This window comes from Alligator sinensis, unplaced genomic scaffold, assembly GCF_000455745.1.
Source record: "Alligator sinensis unplaced genomic scaffold, ASM45574v1 scaffold1719_1, whole genome shotgun sequence".
Classification (NCBI taxonomy): Eukaryota; Metazoa; Chordata; order Crocodylia; family Alligatoridae; genus Alligator; species Alligator sinensis.
In genome coordinates this window covers 979,523-998,376 of record NW_005842507.1, presented here as the reverse complement: position 1 = coordinate 998,376, position 18,854 = coordinate 979,523, and the positions used below count along the sequence as shown (strand labels likewise).

The 18,854-nt window shown below is 50.2% G+C and overlaps 1 protein-coding gene across 1 annotated transcript in view; it reads right to left on the bottom strand.

The window, feature by feature from the left end:
- The window catches only part of VWA5B1 (von Willebrand factor A domain containing 5B1), a 57,090-nt gene extending 48,778 nt beyond the window's left edge, over positions 1 to 8,312 (bottom strand). The window contains exons 1-2 of the mRNA XM_025213156.1: positions 8,122 to 8,312; positions 7,846 to 7,934 (exon numbers count right to left, since the gene is read on the bottom strand). The gene's annotated coding sequence lies outside the window, so the exon portion shown is untranslated. The remainder of the gene's footprint in view (positions 1 to 7,845; positions 7,935 to 8,121) is intronic.
- Positions 8,313 to 18,854: the final 10,542 nt, after the last annotated feature.

Genomic DNA, 18,854 nt, shown 5'->3' with positions numbered 1-18,854 from the left:
CTTCACTGGATACAGTGACAGATAGGAAAAGAGATGTGTCCAAAGGGAGCTTGTGGCAGATCTGGGAATACAGCTCAGTGCTGGCTGCCAGTCCCCTGCTCTAGGCAAAAGGACTCACGCTTTGTTTGCAAAACTCATCTCAGGAGGGTTAGATGCTCCAACAGTGACAGATCTGTCCCCAGTCTAATGGCCCATGGGACCGGTCTCATTTAAGCACTCAATCCAACAACACCAACTGACTTGGGAGCTCAGCTGGGGAACAGCCCCACACAGGAACCACTGAACAGGGTCTCTGCTTGGGAAAGAAAACTTTGTTCATGCCTGTGCCTCTGACAGGCAGAAAGAGACCACAAAAAACCAATGACATGCATGTAAAGAAGCCCACAGGACAGGGTGTTGGATGCTTAGCAGGACTAGGCAGCTCATATATCTAGCTAGTTTACCCTATTGCCTTTCAAAGTAGTGATGACACCACAGGCCAGACAGTCTGAGAAACCCAGGCTCCTGCAAACAATAAATCAGGAGTCTGGCAGGATTGCGAATGGAGTCCTGCTACAGAGGGAGATCATGAGCATAAATGAGCTATTGAGACAGAGCGCCTCCAGCCAGCAAACCCCATCGTGACTTTGGGGAAAGGTAGAAATGCCGGATGGGAAAGAAGGAGACTGAACGACATGATCAAGGAAAGTACAATCTGAAAGGGAAAAAAAAGAAAGGACTGGACGAGGAAGCTTGAAGAAAGGAATGGGGGAGCCAACTGAGCCAGTCTGGCAGCCTGATGAGGTATCGCTGTTATGCCACGCAGGGTCAGTTAGAACCGAGCCCCTGGTCTCCACTTCTCTGCTCTGGAGGAAGTTGAGGAACATGCCTCCTCCTGGGATGACCAGCCATAGTATAGGCAGCCAGGCCATCTCTGGCTGCACAGCCCAGGCTGAGATGCAGGGAGCAACAAGGTCTTCAAAGGCAGCACAGGCTGTGTTTGAGACCCAAGGGCAGCTCTCGGGGGAGATTGCTCATCCTCACCAAGGAAGGGCCAGACAGAGGACAAGAGACAATGATGAGCTTCAGAGACAAGATGATTTATAGCAGCCACATAAATAACATCTCAAAGTGCCATGGTTTGCTGACTCACAGCCTCTGCTAGTGATGGGAAAAGCAGTCTGGCCAGAGGGGAGGTAAATGAGGGTCTGCAGGGAAGATCATCCCCAATTAGCTGTCACCCCACCAAGACAGGACAGCTGTGGGGCCTCCAGCTGGTAGAGGAAGCATGTCTATGCCCAGTGAGAGGGTTGGCAACCACTTTTGTTACAACCTCCTAGCGGGCCCATGTAAGGTCAGAGCCCCGCTGAGCTGGGTACTTCTGAGCCCTACAAAAGTAGGAGAGGAAAAATTATCAAGAAGAATTATCACAGGGCAGTTATGGCAGAACAGGGCCAAAAGTTTCCTCAGGCCCAGGGCAGTGCTTTAACCACAGCCTTTCCTCTCCAAACTGAAGGGAGAAGAGAAAGAGAAGATGGGAACAACCGAGCTCCAGCACTGGAAGTGGCCACTTCTCCCTTCTCATGCCTCTTCCTCAGCATGGAAAGGTTTTGAAACCACATCTCTCTTCTCAGCTCTTTTCCTGGTGGGATTTATAAGCCAACCTCACTCTTTATCACTGCGGGACCTCTACTCCCTGATTCCATCACAGTGGCTGTGCTCCCACCCAGTGCTTCATCGACGACAAGAACTCGGCAAAGCAGACAAGGACTTCTTGTCCCCGAACACAGAGCAGTGCAAAGCACACCTCAGCTCGTTCACAGTCAGGTGGGCACCAGCAACAGCCTTCCCATGAACAGATTCAGAACGGTATCTCCCATGAGTCACTCTCAAACAGCCTCTATTTCATTAGGCTTCTCCTGGTGGCCCATCCCTACTGCCTACCCTTCCCTGCCTGTGTGTGAAGCCAGGAGCTGCAGTAGGCTCTGCCCTTCCAGGGCACCAGCCCCCTTCATCACCCTTGACAGAATACAGTCGTGAATAATTTCCACTTTTTCAGTGTAGCAGGGCTCGAAGCACCGGGGACAGCTTCCAGCAGAGCACAACCCAGGACGTTGGTAAAGCAAAAAGTGATGGTACTTTCTTCACGCACATGCAACACCACTGCCTCCCACCCTGGCACAGAATGCAACCCATGGAGACTCTTTATGGCAGAGACCTACAGAGCCAGGGAGAGCCACTAGGTCTGTTGGCATCCAGCAGTCTCACTAGAGCAGGGGTCAGCAACCCCCCGGCATGCGTGCCAAGTATGGCACACAAGGCCATTTTGCTTGGCACACCACTGCCAGCCCGGGCTCAAAGCAGCTGCTGCCAGCCACAGAGCCCAGGCTGCTCCCAGCAGCTGGCTGGGAGGCTGCAAACCCTGCTGCAAGCAGACCGGGCTCTGTGGGGCAGCTGCAGCCGGGAGGCTGCAAACAGCCGCTCTGAGCTCCGGCGTGTCGGCACTCCGACTCCTTCCAAGGTAAACATTGTGGTTTTTTCGGCACTCTGGCCAAAAAACACTGCCTACCCCTGCACTAGAGAATCCCCTTTCTATTCGTTCCACTCAGGGCTCTGACAGAGACACTCCAGCAGCAGTAATGGACCATGCAGTTTTGCTCCTGTGATTGCTAGATAGAAATCTCCTAGCACTTAGATTTGATCATCACATGTTGCCAACCTGCATTTCCCCCACTTCCCTTGAGCTACTCAAGACCCCTGCCTATGCCTCCAGTGTCAAACCCTCCGGTCCATACAGTCCCTGGGCTATCTCAGCATGTCACTCAGAGGATGTAGTCACCATAAAGAAACTGGGAGCCTGCTGGATGGCTGTGGGAAGAACTGGGGACAACGAGAAAGTTGAAAAGAGGTAAGAGAGACAGCCAAGGATGTATTGGAATAACTCTGGGGACGCAGCCGTGGAGAAACTAGGACCAGCTGTGGGTCTTCATTCAGTCCAAGCCTTTAAAAACACTGAGATTTCTCCACCTTCTGCTGTGCTCTGGCATGTTTTTTATCTCAAGTCTGCATGGAGCTATTGGCTTTCCTAGACATTTAAAACTCTCCTTGATGGAAAGAAGACTCAGATCAACCTGCAAACATTTCCAAGCCTTCTGTCACATGTTCAAGAGGACAGGCGAGTCAGTGCATTGTCCTGGGTGCTGCCCAAACCCCTGGTGAGAGACACTTCCTGTCCCAAAGAGGTTGTAATCAAAACAGGGAATCGAGAGGGTCATGGTCACACAGCATCAGTCAGGATTAGTGCCCAGGCTTCCTGCCTCTCAGCCCAGCACCCCATGAGTCTAGATTGAACCTGCCTCAGAGCTTCCCTCACCTCTCTCAGAGCTGTGCTGGGAGTCTAGTGGCCAAACAAGGAGCGCAGACTGTGCGCTGCAATCCAGCAAACCTGTGCAGAGAGCTCTTTCTACTGCTTCACCTTCAAAGGCCCTTAAAATGAAAGAGAAAATGGCAAAAGCTGCTGGGGAAGACGCTGTGGAGCGGATGGGAGGCGAGGGACCGGTGCTGCGCTGCAGTTCGTGTCAAGCATGCCATCAGGTGTCTACAGCAGAAAGAAGGGCGCTGGGTGGAGGTAGAGAACATACAGAGAAAAGGAAGGGAAGAAGCAAGGGTCTGCAGTCAGGCAGCGCTGCCAGGCAGCTTACAATAACGTGGGCTCTGAGCTCCCCTCTCCGCTCTTCGCAGGGAGCTCTGACTGCCCTGCTCTCTGCTGATGAGCTGCCCACTGGGCAGCCAACAGCCCCCAGTTCTCCATGCCACTGCCTGCCTCCTGCATTCCTCTCACTTCACCTTTTGTTCTCCCAGCCAGACAAGTGGTGTTGTCTTGCTTTGTTTATACACAGTGGAACTGGACCCGAGGTACCTGAATGGTGGGCTAGCTCACCTCTCCAAAGCAAAAGCAAAAGGGAGCTGCTTTCCCTCTAAGCATCCTTAAAGCTACGCTCTTGCCGCTAGTGTGAGCCTGGGTAACTGTGCACACACCACCCTACCCCACCTGATCTCAGCTGTGCACTCTGAGCATGCATGAAAGGAAGCTGAATCGCAACTCACAGACCTGTTACCCTGCAAAGATTGTCCATGGACGAATGCAGGGATTAACAAGCTGAGCTGCTACATTTCATGTAGCAGAAAGCAAAAGGGATGATGACTGCAGTGAGTATTACGGTGCTGCGGCAGCTGGACCTGGCCTCACACAGCCCACAGCTGATCAGATAAGCAGCTGTGCCTAAGATTGCTAACAGAGCTGGCTTGCTGGATGCATCACAAATGTCCTGTGCTGGTGCTTTCTGAGTAGTAGAGGTGGCCTGGTTCTGGGGCAGGGAAGGGAATAATCATTGTTCGTAGGTCAAGCTCAAGACCATTTGCGCAGCTGCTGCTACTGCTGGGTTTCTGGTCCCTAGCAATCATCGGTTCCTCCTTCCAGCTATGGTGAGAGAAGAGAGAGCTATCATGCAATGGGGTTATACCCTGGCTGGGTTTATGCTGGGGTTATGGGGAATGAGCTGATGCTGCACCACAGTTATGCAACAGTAGCAGACAGATGTGAAGCAAGCAGAGCCTTGTCATCATCAGGAACAAACCACTGCACACAAACAGGTTTGTAGGCAGCATTCACTGAACTGCAAGGGCCTCATCCAAGGTCACTGTGCCAGACTCAGGTAACATTGCCGTGTCACACTTGGGTTTCAACAAAACAGCAGGAAATCAACAGATCTTTTGAACCCGTGATCTCTTCTGAAACCCATCTAAGAAGCCAACTTGGTTGCAGAAGGAGATGATGTGGGTTGTTGTGTCATGCAGAGCTGTTTGTATAGGGTGGGGGCTCCCAGCCAGCTTGCCCCCAGCACCGTGCAGGACCCAAAGCATGTCATTTAAGCACTGTGGGCCGGTAGACAGAGTCCAACCTGCACTGCTGATACCATGACACCAGCGGGCTCCATACACTGACACTACCCTGGTGATGCAGAGCATGGTAGAGAACCCACTGGTAGGCAGCCTTACTCACAGCAAGTGAAATCCAAACAGTGGCTGGGAGTGCGCTTGTGCGCAGCCCCCAGAGGTGTATCAGACATGCTAGGAGTGTCAGGACTTGCCAAACTTTTCCTCCTTCAGTTAGATCCAGCGGCTCTTGTCTCTCCATGCAGAATGCTATGTCCTAGGCCCACTCCCTGCCACCAACAGTACAGCAGGAAGCCTTCCAGAGGGATTCACTTGAATTCACTGGAGTCACATACTTCCCACTGGCTTGTTCCTGAGTGGGTTTCAACATAGACTACCGCGCTGTTGCCAGGACCACCTTCTAATTAGATTTGCAACAGAGGTCCTCACTGCTCATGGGCACAAGAGATCCCAATGCACAGAAGGAGTGATAGTGTCAGGGTCTTGGCCCCTTTCCAGCTGGGCAATTATCTTCCATTTCAGCTGCATGCAGTACTTCACTTGTCATTAACTTTTACGTAGCTTGTTACAGAGCTGGTAGTTTCCACCCTAGAAGCACCTGCATTTCTGTGATGTCACGTGCTCCTTGAATGCTTCATAGTTGTCAGGAGAACCCCTGGGTTGGAATTCTCTCTTGGAATGAGAAAGTATTAGAGAACCTGGTTCTCAGACACATCGGTAAAATGCTGCCGTGGTACATGTGGATCTGGGACATTCGCAGAGGCAGGGTGACATCCCCAAGGAGTCAGACTCTCAGTCCTAGATCTAACTAGAAAGATGAGCCCTCCGACAGCACAGATTTCCCCAGTGCCATGGAGAGACACCTGCTCTATACCAACTCTGAGGGACTCTTCCAGATTCCAGTCTTCTGTCCAGATCCAGACCCCGCCTAGCACTGAGATCACATCCACGTTCACATCATTTGATGAAGAGCGACAAGTTTTCATCTGCTGGGTAAATATTCCTTCAGCTTCATTTGTATCAATCAACACTGACATCCAGTGGCCTGTCAGGACAACTACAGCTGGACAGGTCTTGCAGAGATCAATGAGAACGAGCTTCCCTCCCATGCTCCACTGTCCAAGCTAAATGCAGTATGACCTATTGCATTATGACCATTCATTATTGCTCTCATTTCCAAATGAAGTCAGTGGCTGTGAAAGGCACCAGATGCCTCGAACTGGAAAATAAACTTCTGTTTGCCTGCAGAACCAGTAAAACCGAGGCCATAACTCCATGCACTTCCCAGAACTGCCTCACCAACGCACCTCAAGCCTGTGTGGGAAAGATCACCTCTATAGAGACCAGTCTCCAAGACTTTAACCATAAAACAAAGGATGCCCATAACATACAATGTAATATACAGTGCATCCTTCAGCCATCCCACCTTGTCAGAAGTCAGAGCTAAGCTGAGCCAAACCTTTCCAGATCCCCAACAGACTCTGAGATGAATCTTCTTCTGAGTGCTGCCTAGGAAGTACTCGCCTTGGGATAAAAAACGTCAGTGATTCTGTAAGCAGCATTTTTCACTATGAGTACTGAGCCAATTACCCAATACTGTGGCAGGGGTGGAGGGGGGTGATGGCTCTCGCAGGAGATGTAAAAGCAAAGTCCAGAGTTGCTGTGGCTCTTACTAGTCTTGTGGCACTTGCCAAAAGCATGTTCACCCCAATGACCTGGCCAACCTCCGGTGAAGGTCATCGGGCTGATTCCTTCATCTCTTCCCTGTAACTGCAGTTGGATACTGCTGTAGAAACAGCTGCTGGGTTTCACCCCAGAGGTGACTGCATTTTGGTGGTGGGTGTGAGGATCAGGGTGGATGTGCTGCCCAAACTGTAATCAGGGAGAAATTATTTTGGGACTAGTGAAGGTGCGTGTCCCCACTGGTGCCGGGTAGAGGAGGATTGGGTGGCGGATGCAGGGGATTGAAGGGTGAGGAGCAGATCTCTGCTAGCAGAGGCGGGAGGACAGGAGATGAGCATGCTCCAGACTCCCCCAGAGTCTCAGCTGGGGCTGGGTGGGCAGGCAGCAGTGGGGAGAGGGGCAGCTTGCAACTGCTGCCCCTCCCTCCCATTGCCACGGCACTGTCTGCTCTTCCTCCCATGTAGCCAGGCCGGCCCAGAGGGTGCCAGGCCGTGCTTCTCCATCCTCCCTCCCCTCCTCCTGGCCCTGATTGCTGGAGAGAGGCTCTGGAGAAGTGGGTGGCTGATTCCCCACAGATGACAGCTCCTTAGGTATAACTCAGGAGGCTGATTTTCAGATTGACAACCAATGCCCTGGCTTGGAAAGGCAAATGCCACAGGACTGTGCCTAGAAGCAGCCTTCCTGCCCGGCCCTGATTGCAGGCTCCATCCCTGCAGGAGCCCCAGTGCAGCATCGCCCGGTGCCTGCAACCTGCAGAGCCCCGGGCTCGCTGCTCAGAAAGAAATAAGATGCAGTGGCTCTACCTTGGTCCAACTGCTCTGGGTGCCCAGGGGCAAGCCCCCCACAATGAGCTGCAATCAGGATCATGGATCTAATGCGGGGCAGGAGCCCAGCACCTCCTGGGGCAGGGCAGGACAGGGCAAGGTTGCTGGCAGCCCTTGCTGCCATGGCTGCCGGGCCCGCCCCCCCCCCCCCCCCCCACCCCCGGCACGAATCTGCCCCGGGGTGAGTCCAAGCCCGGCCCGGGCCAGGTGCAAGGAGGGCAGGAGATGCTAGCAGAGTGGGAGCGGGAGCTGCAGCGCCGAGCACAGCCCAAGGTCATGGGCGGTGCCGCAGGTGGATGGAGCCCCGGGACTGGACGGGACCAGGCAGCCCGGCCCTGGGGGCAGGCAGGGATTGGGGGCTGCGGGAGGCTCCGGAGCAGAAGCGGCCGCCGCTGTCCCTTACCTTGGCCGAAGGCTGCGCTGCCCGCTCCGGCGCCAGAGAGCCGGAGCGATCCCGGCGGCGGCAGGCAAAGCTTCACACTCCTTTGGTCTCTGCCAGGCACCAGGAGAGAGAGATCAGAGGGATGGGGGGGAGGATCCCAGCCCGGGAAGGACCCTCAGCAACCTGTGGCATCCCCCCCACCTCCACCCCACCCCACCCCAGGGGCACAGATCTACCCCCTTGGCACTGATGCCCTGGGCTGGGGGCCCCCTTGGCCAGCCCCTGGGGTTGCCTTACCTAGCAAGCTGCGGCAACATGTGTCTGTCTGCGAAAGCCGGCTACGGGGAGCTGCCGACAAGGCTCCTGCTTCACGTGGCAGAGCCCCGGCTCCGCTGGCAGCCGGCTGATGAGCGCCGGCTTTGGGCGAGTTGTTTGGGTGCCCATCGTTAAGTGCAGCCATTTGTTTTGTCAGAGAGGTAACCATGACAATCCCCTTGTACACACACACATGCACACGCACACCCCTGTCTTTCTCTACCCCCCTCCACCCTCTCCCCCTCCTTCTCCTAAGGACATGATGGCACAAGTCTTCAGTTTGCATAATTCTTCTCTGCTTCGCTTGGGAGCCTTTGGCTCCGCAGCTGCAGGGAGCGGGGGGACGACACGTCTCCGTGTCCAAAATGGCCATTCTCTCGACCCGGTCTGCACACCGGGCGGATAGATGAGAGGACAATGAGAGGTCTCGTGTCTGCGGGCACCTCTGATAGACCCTCTCACCAGGTGGAAAGGCAAGGTCTGAGATAGAAAGCAGGCTGGTGACAAGGTAATAGCATAAAAATGGTGCCCTTGAGGAAGGGAAGTTATGGGCAACCCGTAATGAGAGTGCAGGATCCCAACAAGAATCACGGTCACTTCTCTCCCAAGGGGGAGATTTTTCACAGCAATTGCTGGGGGAGAGAGGGGGAATCATTTATTTTACATTTCTTTATTGTGGTTTCCTTGTTCTTCTACAATAGAAGTGCCCTAAATCCTGCAAAACCGGCTGCATCTGCCATTACTGGCCTCCTGCAAGACTGCCACAGTCCCTTGTTGGTACCCAATGCAAAAATAAGATCTGCTCTTCTCTGCACAGCGAGCCGCCACTCGCTCACTGCTCCTTCTCCGGAAGGCCCACATAGTCTTATCTCATCCTCTGTGCCCCTGTTTGTTTTCAGCCACCCATGGCAGCCACTCTTTCACATCCAAACAGGCCCCAGAACCCCTTACATTGGCTGTAGTGGGTATCCCAAAGCAGGAGTCTCCGCACTCAAAACACAGGACACCATCAGATCCATAAGCAGAAACATTAGGACTCCAGTGCCCCCATCTAGATCTGGGTCCCATTGTGCTAGATGCTGTCCTGAGGTGTGTACAGTGTACGGCCAAGTCTATACTGCACAGTGTTGCCCTAACTGTGTGTTAGTTGGGATGTTGAAAAGTCATGATCTTCATCCACAAAGTGCTGCCTGTTAAACCTGCAGTGTAAAGGCAACTTGCAGTGGCAAAAGTGGCTTTTTGCTGTCCTAGCCTGTGTTGTTTGGGAAAGCGATTTAGAGACAGCAGCAGAGGAATGCCTCTTGCCAGTATAAGCTGCACTTCCATTATGGCTTTGCTGGTTTAACTATCCCAAGAAAGCCTTGGTAGGGCAGGCCAAGGCTGCAGTCCCCCTGCTTCATCTGTGGCAGGTTAGGGTGCTAGGTCTACATTGGGTCAGGGTTGAGGGTAGTCTTATGTAGAGTTGAGATTGTGGTTTTTATGGGCTGGCTTGGATAGGAATGATCCTGCCTGAGGCAGAAGGTTGGACTAGATGACCTCTAGAGGCCCCTTCCAGCCCAACTTCTCTAACTAGCCCTGAGAGGCATTGAGAAAGGAAGTGAGTGGACCAAGGTCACACAGGTGACCAGTGGCAGAGCCAGGAATAGGAGCGAGACAGCCTGACTCCCTAAATGGACTCCGTTCCCAGTTCTGCCACTCACCGGCAGGGTGAGCCTGGACCTATCACTTCAGCTCTCCATGCCTTTGTTTCCCCTGCTGTCAGAACTGAGAGGCGAATGTTTGATGTTTCAGGGCAGGGAACACCTCTTGCGGCGTATTAGCACAGCACAGAGCCCAACAGGCTCCTCAGTAATATAAATGGTAATAATGCGGCTGTTGAAAAGAAATTTAATATCGCTGAGAATATTGCTTCAACGTTCTTCAGGACTGAAGACTCTCAATTGTGGCAGGGATGTTCAGAAGGCCTAATTATTCTCTCTTAATACCCACGTCAATCAGAAATACTTTCTGTGAAGTCAGAGGAGAAAAAAAGTGGAAGGGCTTGATCCAAAATCCATTATCATCAATAGGAGTCCTTCAGTTGCCCACAGAAGGCTGTGGGTTAGACCATAAGGTAGACTAGCTTCAAGCCTAGATTCTCCAGTTCCCCTGTGGTCGTATTGGCCTCTTCCCATTCCTTGCTGGAGCTCTCCTGGATGGAGCAGGAACAACTGGCCGGCGAGACGAGATGTTCTTCAGAACCTCCACATGTAAAAAGATGCTGGTCATGCCATCATGAAGACACAGATCTTCCTGATCAAATCAGCATGAGACCATCACTGCATTTTGGTACCCACTCCCTACGTGACTGCATGGGCTCCTCTGGAACAGACTCCCTGTCCAAGTCCTTCTATCACAGGCAGGACCATATCTCTAGGGAAATGTCATTATGCCTCTCACTTGCTCTGTGTTTTCCATAACTCTGTGTCTCTACTGATTTTAGGGCTTCCTGTCTTGGAGGAGAACAAGATACCAGGCATCTAACTATGGCCATGCCATAGGAAGACAGCACTGGCCGTAACGGATCAGTCCATCTAATGCAATCTCATGTTCCAAAACTTCAGAGGAATAGGCAAGAAACTCAAAAGTTATCAATAAAGAAATTACTTGCCCTCAGGGGAAGTTTTCTTTCCAGTCCCCATCAGCTCAGTTCTTGCTTGCGCCCTGAATCATGAGAGTTTACATTCCTTATACGATAAGTAAGACAATCCCCAGAGAGCGCCCACGTCACATGCTACAAATGCTTGTTAAACATTCGCTTTTTGGCTCCGACAAAGAAACTAACATATGTCACAAGAAAATCACTGGGATTTGTACCAACAAATCCGGCACCCAAGCCATATGTATTTATAAAACAGAGCGGAATTTGACATGGGGGCTGTGACAGATGTGAGACCTTGGAAGAATGGAAACATTGAGATTTGTCAGACACTCTGGGTAGGGGGAACATCCGGAGACACTTGTATCCACGTTCTAAGTGCTATATATGTCTACTGCTGGAGGGAAGTTACAAGACTTTTCTGCAGAACTAAGATGACTGGGGGCGATTGATGTAAATCCTCAGGCAATTAAGTCCTCAGAAGCCTCACCCCCCTGGGGGAAATTGTACATCCATTTAGAAGAGAAGGCAGCGATGAAATAGGTGAAATTGGGAACTGAGATCCTTGCAAGGTGGCCAGGCTGACAATGAGGAGGGATCTCTCACACGATCTAAGAACATAACACTGATACTGACTCTGGAAAAAAGAGCTGAGAAACTTGTCCGATGCCCCTGCCCAAATCCCAGCCAGGTGATGGTTAAAGCCTGGCCAGCTTAACACATGGGTAGACTCTTCATGGTTTTACTGTATTTTTTTCTGCAGTTTTTTATCCTTAAATAAATAACCTGAGCTGCATGAAACCTGTCCAGTCACTCATTAACCATCATTGTCCTGATAGAGAGCAGAACTGCAGGTGCTGAACTAAACTCAGACCTGCTGGGATAAGCACAGAAAATTGCAAAAGAGGAACTGCAGCCTAGATCCCCAGTCTGGAGGGTGAGACTGTTGTGGGACTCGGCCCCAAGGAAGGTGATGTTGGGAAACCTGAGCCCGAGTGAGGTGCCCTGGAGGAGAGAGCTCCCTGGAACAAAAGCTGGGCCCTTTGGCTGAGATATCGGCAGGGCTGTCCCTAAGGTAGGGCGAATCGGGGTGACTGCCCTGGGCTCTGTGTTTTGGGCACCCCACAGAGCCGGGTGGAGCGGCTGCGGCCCCTCCCATGGGCCCACCTGGAGCTGTAGTCTCAGTCCTGCACCACGGAAAAAGAATGGAAACCCCTCCCCACACCCCCGTTTGCAGGGGTACCACAACTCCACGCAGTATTAAGGGGACCCCGCACAGGCTGATTTGCCCCAGGCCCCACACCCCGCTAGGGTTGGCTCTGAATCGGTTTGCTTTCCTCCCCTTTCCGCCCCTGCGATTAGCAGAAAAGTGCACATCACCTGGTATCTGGCAGAGGTGGGGGAGGTATATTCACCGTTCCTGCTGCTGACTCGCCTGGAGTACAAAATCCAGTATGTAACTGCATTTGTTTCATAAGCCTGTAGCTAACATTTCCCAATTAGGGATGTCACGACTCACTACATCATTTGTAAGCCTTGGTACTTAGCACTCTTTACTTCCCAAGCTCTGGGCAAACATTACTGTCCATATTTCCAGAAGTGCTTGGCATTCGTAGCTCATGTTGACTGCAATTCGGGGCTTGCTGCTGCTGTTATTTCTACTTCTCTCATGCCTAGAAACACTAATCAGTGATAAAGGCCACCCTGTACTAGCGGCTGTGTGCAAAACAAAGACGACAGGTTTGTCCCAGAGAATTTATACTCTAGGTAGCCAGGAGGCAAAAGGTGAACAGGAGAGATCAGATAAGTCAGGAGGATGAGTTAATAATGAAAGGAATAGAGACCATCAGAGAGCTCAAATCTTAGCTCAGTGCTTGCCTAAGCAGGTCCAAACAGTAGCTCTGTGGGGGTCAATACCCCTGAAAAAATCAAGCCCTGGCTCTTCCTTCCTGTGTACAGGTAAGTATTTCCAGCCCTGTTTCATGGATGGGGACATGGAGACCCAGGAAGATAATGCAACTGGCTCAAGGACACACAGTGGCATAACAGAATTAAAATGCAGATATTCCTGGCCTCCAGCCCAGTGATTATTCAATTATCTCATGCTTCAGTGTTACACGTATAAGACTTATACGTGCCCATTGCTTGTGTACTCCAAACACAAGCTGCGTGGTTTGGGCATAAAAAAAACCAAAACCTGGCTCTTGCTGGACAGACAAACGATCAGCAATTTTGATCAGCAGCCTTTTCTAGCTTGACCATAATGCAGATGTTCTAGTCTTGGACTGCTGACAGGTTATTTTGTAGTGCTACAAACCATTGCATTAGACACAGCAAAAATAAGAAGAGACCATCTTTGACCCAAACTTCCACAAGCAGGATAAAACCCAAAGCAATTCAGAGTCAATATGGGAGCCCACATCACAGAAACAACCACAACAGCTAGCAATAATTGTCCCCACCGTTGAAGCAAAGAGGCTAAACACTGAATCACCACACCTGGAAGGCATGGCTTTAGGAGTGGTGATCCACATGCTTGCAGTGATGTGCTAAAGACTCTGATCCAGTCAGGTACTTAAGCCAACAAGACCACTCACAGTTGTATCCTCAGCTGCCATGGTGAATCACGATCAAAGGCAAATGCCCAGGGATAGCAGTCTGGTGTTTGCACAAGCATATATTCACTTGAAGGGAAAACACATAAAAGAACAAGGGAAAAAGAGAAAGAGCATCTTCCTGAAACTGTTAGCAAGCCCACCTGAGCTAATGTGGAAGCTTGCTTACTGCCAATTGCCTCTGGGACTCCTCCTCCCTGACCTACCCTCCCTAGGAAAGATCTTTCTCTCACTCACTCTAGATGCTATTTTGCTTCTCTCCCTCACAAGCCTGATGAGATCCTGCATTTTCTTTGGCTGTAAATATTTATACTGGGCATGCAGAACCAGGAACCTAGTGTTATGCACAATGTTAATCATGGCAACAGAACCAGCATTCAGAGAGTGGGTTAAGCTTTCTGCAGCTCTGATTCTGTCGTGCCTCTTGTTGTGTTGCTCAGTAAGAATGAAATTCACCCCTCTACAGAAGGCTGGCACCACTGTGTCTCCCTTTTGAAGGCGTAAGTGGAATTTAAAGGGGGCATCAGACCTATATGCAAATGTTACCTTATATCCTGAGTGGGGCAGGGCATATAAGTGTGTCCCATACATAGAAGCCAAGAAGCCGCATTACCAAATCTTTCCTCTACAGAACACGTAGAACAGCTTCAAATGTTACTTTGCCTGCAGAAACATGCATCTTGACAAGGGGTGACAATATCTATCAACTGAGAGCTTTTGTCCTCTTGGAACAAGTCCCAGTAACAGTCTTGAAGTCCTGAAGAGCTCCATGACCTGTTGTTGTTGAGGTTTTTTGTAGGTCTATCTGTTTTTGTTGGATGGGTGGATTTTGCATATCTCTGCACTGCTTCACTTTTAGGGTTCAGACTGGAGAAACATTGCAGAAGAATTATGAGAAAAGTTAGTCTCATGGGACCCCAATACAGTCAGAACAAGCAGTGGCAGCTGTGCATCCCACCTTTGCAGATCCAGGACATGCTGACAGGTTGGCAGGCCATCAGATAATTGCAGCCATGCCAATAAACCAGAGGCTACCACTGTGAACTTTCCCTCCATGCCAGTGTCTTGTGAATAGCATTGTTTAATCATTGCAAAGGTGAAGAGCAGTTTGCTGCTTCTAGTGCTCACGCAACAATTTGAGAGGGCAGGAAAGTAGATGACCTCAAGCACTGAAATACATAGTTCCTGTTGGAATTAACAAGAGTGAGGTCTCTACAAGAGAGCAAATCTTGGTATAAGTCTAGCGACAGGAGTCTGAGTTTTGATCTGGATTCACTGAATGTTGTCCCCAATCAGATAAACTGGGACTGGGTCATCTGAGATGGGGAGTCGAAAGAGGTCTGATGTGCTGCTAGCCACATCACTCCCTTGTGTTCCCTAATCCCAGTCACCTGATGGACCACTCAAACCAACCTCTGGTGATGCACCTAAATCCTGTCCCAAACTCTGTAGTTAACACAAGGAACTGAGAATGTGGGTTTCAATCCCAGGTCTATCACTGACTCACTCATAATGACCCTACAGCAGGTCACTTCACTTCTAATATCCACATTAACCCCAATTAACAATATTAATCTATCTCATGCAAATCGCCAGTCTGTGACCATCTAAAAGGAAGGCACTATTGGTAGAACTCCAGCACCTTTTACATTTGTCTTGTGAGAACCTTGCCCTTTACCTTTAAAATGACTGATAGGTTTAGGAGATGAAGCAGAATTAATATGCAAATGGCAGAGGGAAATGAAATGAGATGAGGTTTTTTGCATGTGAAAGGAGGAGGGGGTTGCAAAGAGATCTGAGCCACTGTGCTCCAGGAGCAAAACAGGAAGCTTCCCCATTCCCAAGGGAAGGCCTCATCTGCACTCCTGTCTTTTTCCAGACTTCCTTTGATGAATTATTTTATGCATTTATTTATTGGCTGGCCTCTCTTTTGACTGTTCACCCTTTAAAACCGTTTGGTTCCCATTGAAAATCTCCTTGCGCTCAGCTCGTCAGCTCCCTCTCAGGAACTGCGATGCGTTGCCATGGAAAGGGCTGTGATGTCACATCTACAGATAACATCGCAAGACCCCCAAGTTCATTTTGCAGCTGGGCAGAACTTGAGAAGAGCCAAGAGCGCAGGAGTGTTCGCTTAAAGAAAGGAAACTTAATTAGATTGGGGGAAATGGGTGAGAGAACAATGCACTCAATTGTTACAGAGCTCTCATCACACCAAGTAGCAAATATTGCCTGGCAAGCAGAAGCCCAGAAAGCAATTTACAGAACTAAGGACAGCACCTCCTAAGCAGGCAGAGAAGGGGAAAGTAAAAAATGGAAGGAATGAAAGGCAGCATTAAAAACCTGGGGCCTGATGTGATCCTCAGAAATGCTGTCAGTGCCTACTGACTTCAAGGGGCAGAGCATACATCAGGATCAAGCCAAGTTATAATAAAGGAAGAATGGAAGGTGGAGGGAGAGAATTAGATTGGAAATGATTGGAAGGAAAATGAAGGTTTAAGAACAACAGCTGAAGGGCTAAATTCAGCCTTCGCTGACACACTGATGTCAGTGAGCTCGGACAAGGTGGAAACAGAATTCAGCCCAAGCAGGAGCTGTGATTCAGTGGCTCAGACAGAGGAGGGAGGTTTCAGACTGACAGGGCAATGGGGATGAAAAAGCAGCCCCTGGCCCTTCATGCAAGTGGAGGGTAGAAGAGCAAAGGTAAGCAAGCAAGCAGGCCCCCAAGGAGCAGAGCATGCAGGGAGGGCAGAGGTGGGTACCAGCGCAGAGGGGTCTGGTGGAGGGAGTCCATGAAGAGTTTGGCAGCATCGAGTTGGCTATGGATATATGCCAAGTCCTGATCTCACACATTCCATGCCCATCGCCCAGTTGTATTTTAAATGGTTTTGTTTAGGAGCCAGTCACATTGATTTTAACAAAAGAAGCAACTGCATGACAACCCTTCACAGCACTGCTGCCTAAAAGGGGCCAAGACATCCACTGAAATTGAAACAAGGAGGTTTCAGAGCGTGCAATTCCAGGAAAGTCTGAGCAATGCACTTTATCTGGCAAAACACTGTAAAGGTAGTGCCATTTGGGGCTAGCCATATTTCTGGCCACCCCAGAGGCACCCCTGCCAAAGACCCCGGCTCTTGCTTCTTGGAGCTTTCCCTAAGGGTACAGATAATAGGAGCAGGTCTGGTAGATGCAGATGACTAGCTGGTGTAGAGCAGGAGAGACCTACCTAAGGGAGAAATCAGAGGGAAGTGATAGAGAACAGGGAACCCAATCCACAGTGATGAAGCTTGTCCACACTTGGCTCAGAAGCCAACTAAGTGGATCCCCAACATGTAGTCAGTCCAGCTTGGAAAGGAACATCACCAAATACACCCCTGGAGAGCCCGATAGAAACCACCAGCAGAGGCTGACCCAACAGCAGAGTACACAAGGATTAATACCCTGAGACAGGCCCCGTGAATGTGAACACCACCTGTGCGCACCTTGCCTCAAAACTTTCTCTGTAGCATTCCCCTCCCACTTCCAGGAGCATAGGACTAGAAGGCACCCGCTGGGACATCAGCTCCCATCCCCTGCTCACACAGGTCGTATAACCTCTTCCATGTGCTAATCAAGCTCCATCTGAAACTAGTGCTGGTTTTGTCCCCACTCCTCCCATGGGAATCCTCTTCCAGACCAGCTCTAATGGTTAGAAACTTTCCAACTTCCAACCTAAATGTATTCATGGTCAGCTTATGCTCATTTTCTTCCCTGAGCCTTGCCCTTGAACTGAAATAACTCTTCTCCAGCCCTGATGTTTACTTTGCTAATGTGTTGGGAGAGAGCAATCACATCCTCTCTCCGCTTTTATTACGTTAATGCAAACAAAGCCAAGCTCTTTTAGTTCCTCTGACATGGGATCTCCATTTCCCTGATCGTTTTCTCTCCTCGTCCCAGTGAAAACGTGTCTTTCTTGCACAGGGGTGCTCATAATGATGCACGGTATTCCAGAGGCTGCCCCATCCATGCCCTGTACAACGATATTAATGTTTCTTCTCTCTACAACCTACATGCTTTTTTCACAGCCTTATCACACTGACTGCTCATAATCACACTGGGATTGACTACTACCTCTCTCAGTAATGTTCTTGCTGCTTCCCAAGATCAAGTGCAAAATGGGATCACCTCTTGTTAGCTAAGTGACAATTTGGTGAAGAAATCTGTCGGCTGTTACATCTGCAAATACCCAGAGTTTACCATTATTTTGAGCAGTCCATATCTGGCAGGTTAGTTTCTCATCGTGACATAATTCCCAACAACATTTCTCTCTCTCAAACAGTGGTTCTCAACCTTTCGAGACTCCAAGCTCCTCTCATTAGACTTGAGGCACCCCTCAGAAAATGCCAGCTCTTAACTCATTTTTTTGACGACAGAAAAATATAATTCTGTTGCCAAAACTCAAGGCCACTGCAGGGCAGAATGATTTTAATACAACATATTCCTATCTGAATTCTATCGATTTATTTCGAATCATGTTTGCACAGCTAACATTGTCTGGCACCCTGCGACTTCCTTGTAAGGATCTCAAGGCACCCCCGGGGGTGCCACAGCTCCCTGATTGAGAGCTATTACTCTAAAAGCATTATAGACTCTATCCAGCCTCAAATCCAACACAGAGGGTCTACAGCAGACTCCAAACATCACCCCAAGACAATCCCTCAGGGCTGATTTTAGCCATCCACTGCACAAATGCAAAGCTTAAAAAGACTCATATAGTATCAGTCCCCTCCTCTGCTGGACTCTGGCTTGTCATCCTGTTTTAAAAACCTGTATAGAGCTTGGATGGATGAAAGCTTCTGACACAGGAATACATCCGTTATATCTATACAGCATCACTTTCTGCATTCTGGAGGTCTCACTCATTACAGCAGTACTCACCTGCTGTGAAAAGAAAGGAAGACCCTGATCCCAAGTGCAGAACTGGGGTCGAAGGCAGCACTAACATCGCACAAGGGGACAGCGATTCAGGCATTCCCTCCTCTGTGATTCACTAGATCTCTGTGGAGCCTCCTGATTCTTCTTGCACATTCCTGTGTGTCTCATCTTGGAGGTTAGACGAGTATCTGTCAGGGGTGCTCTGGATATCCCTGATCCTGGCTCGGGGCAGCAGAACAGACCGCACGATGTCTCGACGTCTCGTCCAGCCCTGCGTTCCTACAATCCCTTTCTATGCTCTTTTTCTTCACTGAGATCTCTAGCTAACCCTTCAGGGTTACCAATTCTTGTGATTCTACTGCAAATCACACTGTATTTTATGCTTTTCTTAAAGCCTCAGTTCCTTAAATTGGGGAACGACGCGACAATCTCCGTTTTTATTAAATGTGTAAGCTCCTAGCCCTTGGGGCTGCGGTGAACGATTTGAAAATGAGAACCGCGAAGGCTGAGAATCTGGCTGGTCGGCGGAAGAGCCCACGTCCGGACAAGAC